The sequence below is a fragment of the Pseudophryne corroboree genome, chromosome 3 (genome assembly GCF_028390025.1).
Source record: "Pseudophryne corroboree isolate aPseCor3 chromosome 3, aPseCor3.hap2, whole genome shotgun sequence".
Classification (NCBI taxonomy): Eukaryota; Metazoa; Chordata; class Amphibia; order Anura; family Myobatrachidae; genus Pseudophryne; species Pseudophryne corroboree.
The window spans coordinates 352724534-352736549 of NC_086446.1; the positions used below are offsets into that span (position 1 = coordinate 352724534).

Sequence of the window (12016 nt, forward strand, 5' to 3'; positions counted from 1 at the left end):
ATAGAGTAGGAGCCTGTAATCTGTGTTGCATAATCAAATGACATGCCAGAATTGTGAGGTTTTTTTCTGTTTTATGTAATTTTAAATTGCTGCTGTGCTGAGATCTGTATGGTCTTTCCAAGAGACACACAGCAGTTAGGACATTGCTAGGCCACTCCACAGCTATGAACTAATCTATGTTATAGCAATGTACAGTAGCTCCTGGTTTATAGTAAAGCAAAAAGCAGTAAGTCATTTACACTGAGGAGAAAAAGATGCAAAATAGAGACAGTGTTGTCTTATGTTCAAATATAACCAGACTTGAAACTCTGTTGTGAGTGTCCCTTTAGTTCAGTAGGTTGAATGTAAATAGAGTAATCACCTTTTGTATAAATAGGATTCCCGCATGATCCGCCTGCATATGCTGAGCCTGTACCCTATCAATGAACAAACATACACAAATTGTACCAGGCTGCGCAGGGACAGTAATCAACTTATAGCTTGTACAGAACATGGAGGTTGTGTGACTGATTTGTGTGTGACTTGTTTTATACTTGTAGGGTGTGACAAGGTTATGTTTATTCCAGAGGTTACGAGTTTACTGCATTTATCACTGGTGTGCTTGGGCATTAGTTAACTGTATATTGTCATGTATATAAGACATAGGTTATTGCAACTTTTATTCATGTGTGTAGAGATATTGAAGCTTTTGTGTGTTTGATATTTCTAGGTAACTTACAAATTGTATGTGTTTGAGGCACTGACGTATTGATTGCTTGTAAATTAGTGATGAGCGGATTCGGTTTTACTCGATTTTACTCGGTTCTCAAAACCGAATCTTATTGGCTCACTGATGTCACGTGTTTTGGATAGCCAATAAGATTCGGTTTTGAGAACCGAGTAAAACCGAATCCGCTCATCACTTTTCTCCTCAGTGTACTGCTATATTTAGGAGTAAAATAATGGTAGTCACATGGTCTAAGGGAGGGTCATTAAAATCTGACTGCTTACGTTTGTGGTACAAATTTCCCCTTTTCCATGGCAGCTGACCTCTGGATGGCATTGTAATATTATACCCTAGAAAGTGTTTCAATTTACCTTATCGTAGCACTTCCCACTCCTAGCAAAGAGGTTCCCCCTGCAGAGGAATGGCAGTAGTTATGTTTTACTGCAGATCAATAGGAATCTCTGAATAGTGTGTGAGTTTTATATACCAATCTGTGCAATAGTGGATTCGATATTAGTTTGAATATACACAGATAGTGCTACAATAGATGGAGAAGGGCTATACACATGAGAAGAGTTGAGAGGTAGTCTGTCATTTTTTACTTTTATTTTTTAATAATTAGGCCATTTGGTTTTCAAGATGATTAATGGCACAGCACAGAAACATTCTGGCCCTTAGAACTCTAGTCCAATCCATGTTCTCTATACAGAAAATTATGTCAGACATGTTCACTGGTTAACTGCCTTGAAAGTGGTAAAAAATGTAAGGAGGAGGGTGAAACAGCATGTCTCCAGAATGTACAGAGTTTAGTGTATAGCCTATACACACTAGATTGCAAAGTCTCCAATTTCAAGTCCAAAGTGACGTCATATCCTGCTTAAGTTTATTTATCTTTTTCTGTCTCCCCAATTTTCTTCCATGACGCTGCCATTACTTGGGATGTAGGACAAAGAGCTGACAATCTACTAACATGAAAAGTTGTTTGAGACAAGGGAGAGTTAAGGTAACTGTTTGCCCTTTGAGGTCAGACAGGAGGCGGATGTTTATCCCCAGGCTCCCTGTCCCGTGACTGCCTCTCCTCTCTCGTGCTTGTCCCCTCCCTGTCACCAGGGGGATATTTCAGGTGTCGGGATGCATGCCTTGGCCTGAAGCCATGAACTGGGAAGACCTCAGGAGCTGGCAGTTTGCCCAGGCCCCTGTCTGGTACATCATGTACTTTACCAGTGGGGGGGCTGAGGAGAGGGAGGGCTGGACTAAGGGGGGAATTCTGCAGATATTCATCTTCACTGAGGTGTCCACTGTAAACGTAACCCCTGCAGTGCAGGCATAATTGCATCATATTGGCCCTCAGGCAGTACAAGTAAGTTTAAGTTTGTAGCTGAAAGTTTGTTGTGGTTATATTCACCCTTGCTGAGGAGACAGTAGGTGATCTGTAGTATATAGGGCATACTTCTGTCAGAAGGTGCCACAAAGCAATGAATCATGCAATATGTTACTCTAACTATGCTTGACACAATGAAAGTGGAGCTGTCAGCTACACACAGTGGAAGCAGCCTGTACATTAAATTGCAATCAAGGGCATCACTGAGGTATGAGGCACAATGTTTTTAGTGAATTGATGGCTACATATTTCTGAATGTGGATTCAGACTACAAAATCTTGCAGTATGCAAGACCACTAATTATCGATCATGATATTTAGCTACCCATGACAAGGTGACAGAAAAGGACCAATCTACTCAGGGGACTTGGATCATTTGCCTTCAAAAGGATAAAGAGCACAGAAATGTTATGTAAATTTTGGTAATATTCCACACATCTAAAGAGACAGAGAGATAGAAGAAGTGGAATTATTTGCATCATTGAGTTACACAACCTTTGGATGTTAAGGAACACGATATCCCTCCCACCATAGAATGAAGTCATACAGGAGCTGATCACTGCTGGACTTTTCCAGTTAGAAAATCATTGCATTCATAAGAGCTTAATTGTTCATGTGGTGGATGGGTAATGTACCGCTCCCATTTACCAATTGTGATGCAGTGTAGTTCAGGGTCCTCCGCACTTAATTGCTCTTACATGACTGGGAGGACCATTTCTTCTTTCATTCAAATTACATTAACGTGGCAATTGGGCTCTTATAAACACTGCACTGTTCTAGCTGAAAAAATGCAGTGTTCAAGTGCTTCCTTGTGACACCACCCATAAGGTGACACAGACAAATGGCTGCTATAAGACTTTACCTTGTTTCCACTGGGTGACACATTAGTTAAGTTTCATAAAACCTGTCCCAGTGTCACAGACAGGAGGTACTTATTATCCTACTAGCTTAATCTTTATGTGAACAATAAAAGAATTGATCTTACCCCATGCAACCTTTGATATGTTGTGTGCTAATGTATATACTGTTTATCTTCACACAAAACAAGGCAATTCCAGTGGAGCCACTCCCTGCCATATAGCATACTAGATACGGTTAGTTCCGCATAACTGCAAGTCTCTGCACCCATCCTCAGCCTATATCTCTCCCTACAGCTCTCTATACTTCCCTCTGCAGACCTCTTTTATATTACTACCAGCTATAAAGACACAGAGATGCAATTTAATCTTTACAATAGCAACGGCCTCTGTAGAACACCTGTGTGGGCGTGTGCATTTAAATATCTCTAGCTATATAGAGATCTGAATGTAATATAAATGTTCATCTGATACCATACATATAAATATGTGTATAGAGTTTAGTTATAGCAAAACAAAACTAAAGTACAGGCAGCAGTACATAACAAACACAAGGGCATTGAAGAAACAGTTTAATATATAATTTGTATATGAATTGCATGTCTGTTGTGTGTTGTGGGTTGTGTGTATAAGGAGTGCATATCCATCTACAGCGCTAGACATGATGAGTATAATCTGTTAAGTCACTTCACTCAGTGGTCCTATTTTTGTGTTGCTAAGCTGCAGTTGCTATGGGCAGCTGATGCTGATTGTGACAGCCAGGTCCACATGTGGAAGAGCTCCTTTCTTGGGCAGCACAATAACAGGGCGGTGAGATTTGGGATGCTCTTGTGACCTGTCATTGGCTTGGGCCCTAGTCACACCTTCTCTGGCAGGGGTTGCTGCATGTGGTGTGCAGTAGAAGTACTAGAATTTGCTCAGGCTGTCAGCCATGAAGACTGCGAGAACGAGCACAGTGTGCCATGATTGTATTATGAATATACTTATCTGTATCACCTTTGCTCTCTTTCACCAATCTTTAGCTATATAGTATACCTTTTATCTGCTGACCCTTTTATCTTTCTACCTTATCACTAGCTTCCTGTATGTCAAGTCTCTTTACCTCTCTTGCTCCCTTGCTTATCTCTTGTCCTTTTCTATAACTCATTTCTGTGCTCCCTTTCTTGTCCTTCACGGTCTTTCTTATATCTAGCCAGTTTTTACTGACTGTATTTCTTATTTATTCTCTACATTCCACCTTTCCCTCCTTTGTTCATGCATTGCTATGTACAGTACATCCTTCTGTTTTTGCTTTAGACAAAGTAGAAGGAGGTGGGCTGCTCGCTCCGTTGACAGCCTCTCTCCCTTCCTCTCATCTGTGCAAGTTTATCTCTGGTTTGGTTTTCCCCGCATCTGGTGGAAATCAAAGTTGTTTATGGCAAACCTGGCATGGATCCTCCGCAATCAGTACCCTATGTCGACTTCCAAAAATAACATTCCTGTCTTTGAAAACTCCATAAAGAACCAAACAGACCATACTTGTTTAACCACTACATAACCCCAATAAAGGAGCAAGAGGACATGTATGAAGACTTAATGTTTGAGTCATATATGTTCTATTTCTTTCAGATAGCCTCTGTCATGGAGGGAAATTTGGTTTTCCACAGTATCATAGGATTTGCAAAGGTTTCTGTCTTGTGGAAAGAGCTGGATTACTCCACACTAATTATTAAACTTGATTTATGCTGTGCCACTCCCACTGCTGGGTAACAGAGAAAGTGTAAATCACATGTGGTCTGCTTCTGCCACTGTTGGGTGACATAAACAAGGGTAGTAAATATATTATGTGCTGTTGCACATAATATATTTGCACAACCAGAGGAAGCTTATATTCTGTAACTCATGTTCTGAACCTCCCACTACTGGGTGACATGAACAGAGGTAGTATATATCTACTACAGGGACGTGCTACGTCACTGATCTACTATATAAAAGTGAAAATTTGTCCTTCTGTCTGTCTTTCTATACAAATCCACAGTTTACAAGCGAAGATCGTGAAATTTGGCATACAAGCGTATTAAAACATGCCAGAGGCAACTAAAAAAATAAAAAATCCCTAGCCCCCCTAGGGGGCGGGACAGCAGTACAGAGTATATCAGGAGACAACATAACTCCAGAATTGCTGGACCAATGTATTCCAAAATTGGTACACATCTGCCTTGCACACTGGAAACAAACACTGTGGAGGAGGAGACACCCCTAGCACCCCTAGGGGTGAGGCAGCAGCACTGAGTATTTCAGCAGACAGCATAACTCTGGAATGCCTGCAGCAGTCTACACCAAACTTAGAACACATATGACTTTCACTCTGGAAACAAACACTGTGGGGTGAGACACCCCTAGCACCCCTAGGGGTGAGGCAGCACTGAGTATTTCAGCAGACAGGATAACTCTGGAATGACTGCAGCAGTTTACACCAAACTGGGTACACATATGACTTTCACTCTGGAAACAAACACTGTGGGGGTCAGACACCCCTAGCACCCCTAGGGGTGGAACAGCAGCACAGGCTATAACAGGACATGCATGATATGTCAATGATGAAAGGGCTACATGTGACAGGGCCAGTGACATGATGTGAGGAGGGGAATGCAGGTAGCACAAACCCACACACTGAGATATATATAGTGGAAGCAGCACAGAGTATATCAGGAGATACATAATGTACTGCACTATATAAGAAACTGTAAAAGAAATTAAGAATTTCACAGAGGCACTGACATGATGTGAGGAGGGGAATGGAGGCAGCAGGAAGCCACGGACTGAGAGTTGTAAGTGGGAAGAGCAGGGTCCCTCAGGGGACCAAAAAGGCGTCTGGCCACTACACAAAGTGTGTCAGGGAAGCAAGATATGCCTATATACTAGATCTCCAACCAACGTAAATTGACGAACAACTATCACTCTAATTTATCATCCGCATCCCATAGTAAAGCACGGGTATTCAGCTATGTACAATGTTGTTTATACTGTGTGTTTAATATTTACATTTATTTTTGTAAACAGACATTCTTATAATCCCGGGCAACGCTGGGTACTCCAGCTAGTGTGTGTCTATATCTATATATCTATATATATATCTATATATATATATATATATATATATATATATATATATATACATTGGTTGGTGGATGGAGCGAGACATGATGTCCCAGATGTGCTCAATTGGATTCAGGTCTGGGGAACGGGCGGGCCAGTCCATAGCATCAATGCCTTCGTCTTGCAGGAACTGCTGACACACTCCAGCCACATGAGGTCTAGCATTGTCTTGCATTAGGAGGAACCCAGGGCCAACCGCACCAGCATATGGTGTCACAAGGGGTCTGAGGATCTCATCTCGGTACCTAATGGCAGTCAGGCTACCTCTGACGAGCACATGGAGGGCTGTGCGGCCCCCCAAAGAAATGCCACCCCACACCATTACTGACCCACTGCCAAACCGGTCGTGCTGGAGGATGTTGCAGGCAGCAGAACGTTCTCCTTGGCGTCTCCAGACTCTGGTAGACAGGGGGCGATCGGGCACAGGTTTAGATTCCATACAATATTTTAGAAAAATAGCAGAGAAAAGACCAAAATTGGACAGTGTATTGCCCTAAATGGGGAGATAACAATATATGTTATCAGTAATATACAGTCCTGGTTGGTGGTGCACCCAGAGCCAGAAGTGTGTAAACTATGCAATGGGAGAGGACAGAAGGCTCTTGTGTGGGCGCACTCTTAAATAAAAAACAATAGAAATTTTTTTTTTATTTTGGAAGTATTAAAGAGAATATTTTAAGATATAACTTTTATTAATAAAGTTAAAACAAGATGAACTTCCCACAAATCTTGAAACATAACCGGAGATTCTTGAGGAATTAAAAATGTCCTGGTCTCTTAAATCGTAAGAGTATGGAAAGGGTTGTAGACATGGAGTAGTCATACCCCCATTTCCCCTGACCAGTACAGTAATTCTGTATTAATGGAACCGGGTTTTTTTTGTCACAACACAGTTTCAAAATAATTAGGCTAAGACTAGCTGGAATGGTAATCAGTGGTCACCACTCAAGGAATTATACACCTGAGTATTAACAGCATGCCATGGCCCTATTTGCGGGCAGGAATTGTGAGCAAGAAGTAATGGTCAGTTGATATAGATATTGAAAGTAATAGAGGAAAGAGAAAGTAAAATTAGTGGTGATACTGCTGTTGGTGTGTATTGGTCACATAAGAGCGGAAATTAATTCCTGACCTACCACACCAGGTATTCACAGGCAGTCACCTCTCCTGATACTAACCTGGCCCAACGCTGTTTGGCTTCCAAGATCGGACGAGATCGGGCACTGACAGCGTGGTATGGTCGTAGGGATTTATGTGTACACCAATGAGAGTGCACCTATATAGGAAATTGAAACTGAGAGAAAAGATGATAGGAAAGGGAAATTGCGGATGAGATCAGTACGTGAAAATATGTGGATCTGCTTTCCACGTTAGACCCGGTTTAGGAGATTCCACTGGTGTGGTACTCTATCCCGAGAATCGTGAATGAGAGTCCACGAAAATTGGTGAACACAGATTAAGAAGATATAAGGTTAATATCTGTGATAGAGTAATGCAAAGGTTTAAGCTGTCATTAGGAGGTATACACAATTAGGTGGGGCTGAGCCCAATGACCGACCTCAGACGGTCTTAAGCGTATGAAAGTTATAACCTTAGGCAAGTAATGGTTTTATAGCCCCTAAAGAGTAGATAGACATACACATAAACACAGAAATTGAAAAACTGAAAGAGTAAGCTGTATTGGGTATTGTGACCCGGTACCGGCAGCATAAAACAAACTGCTAGGTGTACTGTACCATGCGAAATGATAGTGTCGATACAAATAATATATCCCTTAAAAATTTGAGACAATAAGAGGTATATGAACTACATATAAATAGACCCAATCTGATGTGAGTAATATACCCCTAATGGGGAAAGCTATATGAGTTAATGTACCCAGTTGTTATGACACAAAAATTGAAATAATTGGTATGCTGCACAGGACAAGACTAAGATCCTGTTGCAGACATACAGAGTCCTAATAGCAAATTGATGAGACTTAAACAGTATGTCCCTGTCCCTAGGAGGAAATATCAGAGCAGATAATAAATAAACTGACCAAAACGATTGCTGGCAAAAAACAAATGATTTTGGGTGACTCACAGAATGGCCTCAAGTACAAAGAGGCTGAGTGCTGGCTGGTCTAACGGCAAAGGTCCTTACAATAAGGATAATCTAAGTAATTGGAAGGAGCTTACGAATCTCCAGTGAATTAATTCTGATCCGTTAGGATGGCGCCATGATGTGACTGTGTGGACGGAGTTCCCCGCAGAAAACGCGTTTCACCCTGTGGGCTTGTTCACTTCCTGGTTCCGTATGGTGGGGTGGGTTGGGATGATATTTAAAAGCGGCTGGTGGCGTGATTAACCAATAGGAAAGAGCCGCGTATTACCGCTGTACCTAGCGGTTGCTAGGCAACGTGATAGCGGAGGTGCAGCCGGAGTTGAGAGTTTGATTGGAGGACGTGGTCTCGCGAGATTATGGAGCCGCATATTACCGCTGTACCTAGCGGTTGCTAGGCAACTAGATAGCGGAGGTGCAGCCGGAGTTCAGAGTCTGATAGGAGGACGCGATCTCACGTCTGTCACATGTGCTCAGTGAGAACCTGCTTTCATCTGTGAAGAGCACAGGGCGCCAGTGGCGAATTTGGCAATCTTGGTGTTCTCTGGCAAATGCCAAACGTCCTGCACGGTGTTGGGCTGTAAGCACAACCACCACCTGTGGACGTCTGGCCCTCATACCACCCTCATGGAGTCTGTTTCTGATTGTTTGAGTAGACACATGCACATTTGTGGCTTGCAGTCCTGCTGCTGGGTTGTTGCCCTCCTACGGCCTCCTCCATGTCTCCTGATGTACTGGCCTGTCTCCTGGTAGCGCCTCCATGCTCTGGACACTACGCTGACAGACACAGCAGGCCTTCTTGCCGCTGCTCGCATTGATGTGCCATCCTGGATGAGCTGCACTACCTGAGCCACTTGTGTGGGTTTTAGACTCCGTTTCATGCTACCACTAGAGTGAAAGCACCGCCAGCTTTCAAAAGTGACCAAAACATCAGCCAGAAAGCATAGGAGCTGGGAAGTGGTCTGTGGTCACCACCTGCAGAACAACTCATTTATTGGGGGTGTCTTGCTAAGTGCCTATAATTCCCACCTGTTGTCTATTCCATTTGCACAACAGCATGTGAAATTGATTGTCAATCAGTGTTGCTTCCTAAGTGGACAGTTTGATTTCACAGAAGTGTGATTGACTTGGAGTTACATTGTGTTGTTTAAGTGTTCCCTTTATTTTTTTGAGCAGTGTGTATGTGTATATATATATATATATATATATATATATATATATATATATAAAGATATAGATAGATAGATAGATATTTTATGCACTATAACTGTCACTGTTAGCCTGCACAACCAGAGGAAGCTTATATAATTCATGTTCTGAACCTCCTACTGGTGGGTGACATGAACAAGGGAAGTTCATTTATATATATGATGTGTTGTATTTCTGTCACTGTCGGCTGACACAACCAGAGGAAGCTTATAAAACTCATGTTCTGAACCTCCCACTGGTGGAGGCCATGAACATGTTATCTGCGCAATTCTTATATTTCCTTTGAAAATGGCTATCCTCACTAAAAGCTGCAAGCAGGGTTGGACTGGCCCACAGGGGTACAGGGGAAACACCCGGCGGGCACCATCTTCTCCTCTACAGATCAGGTTCCAGACTTTGCACTTGAATTATTGCATAGTGTAGGCATGGCCGTAACTAGGGGGGGTGGCCCTAGGGAGCACACACCCCGGGCGCTGTCCCACTTCCCCACCCCCAACACTGCCGCATCCTCTCCTCTCCCAGTCACCGGCATACATACAGCAGCTTTTGCTGTGTGCCTTGCTCCCAGCGTCGCTGCTGCAGCCTGTGTGGGTGTCGGCGCTCAGTCTCTCCCTGGCTGGGGAAACCTTGGAAAAGTTTTGCAGTGTTCCAGCCAGTCAGTGGGCTGGAACTTCTATACCAAGCTGTGCATGGCCCCACCCCCAAGGCTCTCCTCCAATCACACGCCAGGACAGTTGCTGTGAGTGTACTCAGAGACAAAGACACCGGAAGCAGCAGCTAAGTGCCAGCACTGACCACACATCCTGCTCCTCTGAGGATCATCAGAGCAGCAGCCCACTGCCCTTACACACCGGCCCCAGGGCGGCCACCTCTGTGCATGGGAGATCACAGCCACTACAGTGTGTGAGAGCATCTATAGTGAGCCCATCCATAGGGACTGCATTTATGGGAAATATATATCGTAAGTAAATCTAGAAGAAGTACATCTTTGCAGAGTACCTTTAAAGAGTGCATCTATTGGGAGCATATATATTGGGAAAGCATCTATAGGGGGTACAACTATAGGGAGCGCATCTACAGTCAGGTCCATAAATATTGGGACACCAACACAATTCTCATATTTAGGGCTCTATACACCACAATGGATTTGAAATTAAACAAATGAGATGTGCTTTAACTGCAGACTTTCCACTTTAATTTGAGGGTATTTACATCCAAATCAGGTGAACGGTGTAGGAATTACAACGGTTTCTGTATGTGCCTCCCACTTTTTAAGGGACCAAAAGTAATGGGACAACCGACTCAAAAGCTATTTCATGGACAGGAGTGGACTATGCCCTCATTATTTCATCATCAATTAAGCAGGTAAAAGGTCTGGAGTAGATTCCAGGTGTGACATTTGCATTTGGAATATATTGCTCAATATGAGATCCAAAGAGCAATCAGTGAAGCAAGCCATCATTAGGCTGAAAAATCATAACAAACCCATCAGAGATAGCAAAAACATTAGGTGTGGCCAAATCAACTGTTTGGAACATTCTTAAAAAGAAAGAACGCACCGGAGAGCTCAGCAACACCAAAAGACCCGGAAGACCACGGAAAACAACTGTGGTGGATGACAGAAGAATTATTTCCCTGGGGAAGAAAAACCCCTTCACAACAGTTGCCCAGATCAAGAACACTCTCCAGGAGGTAGGTGTATATGTGTCAAAGTGAACAATCAAGAGAAGACTTCACAAGAGTGAATATAGAGAGTTCACCACAGGATGTAAACGATTGGTGAGCCACAAAAATAGGAAGACCAGATTAGAGTTTGCCAAACAACATCTAAAAAAGCCTTTACAGTTCTGGAACAACTTCCTATGGACAGATGAGACAAAGATCAACTTGTACCAGAGTGATGGGAAGAGAAGAGTATGGAGAAGGAAAGGAACTGCTCATGATCCAAAACATACCACCTCATCAGTGAAGCATGGTGGTGGTAGTGTCATGGCGTGGGCATGTATGGCTGCCAATGGAACTGGTTTCCTTGTATTTATTGATAAAGTGACTGCTGACAAAAGCAGCAGGATGAATTCTGAAGTGTTTCGGGCAATATTATCTGCTCATATTCAGTCAAATGCTTCAGAACTCATTGGACGGCGCTTCACAGTGCAGATGGACAATGACCCAAAGCATACTGCGAAAGCAACCAAATAGTTTTTTAATGAAAATATGTGGAATGTTATGCAATAGCCAAGTCAATCACCTGACCTGAATCCGATTGAGCATGCATTTCACTTGATGAAGACAAAACTAAAGGGAAAATGAACAAGCAGGAACTGAAGACATTTGCAGTAGAGGCCCGGCAGAGCATCACCAGGGATGAAACCCAGCGTCTGGTGATGTCTATGCGTTCCAGACTTCAGGCTGTAATTGACTGCAAAGGATTTGTAACAGTATTAAAAAGTGAAAGTTTGATTTAGGATTTGTTTAGTTTGTCCCATTACTTTTGGTCCCTTAAAAAGTGGGAGGCACATATAGAAACCGTTGTAATTCCTACACCGTTCACCTGATTTGGATATAAATACCTCAAATTAAAGCGGAAAGTCTGCAGTTAAAGCACATCTTGTTTGTTACATTT

The 12016-nt window shown here is 42.8% G+C and overlaps 1 protein-coding gene and 1 pseudogene across 1 annotated transcript in view; one reads left to right on the plus strand and one right to left on the minus strand.

Moving 5' to 3' along the window:
* Nucleotides 1-12016, plus strand: part of THRA (thyroid hormone receptor alpha) — a 181444-nt gene that overhangs the window by 140852 nt on the left and 28576 nt on the right. The gene's annotated exons all lie outside the window — the stretch shown is intronic.
* LOC134894751 (5S ribosomal RNA) lies at nt 7211-7329 on the minus strand (annotated as a pseudogene).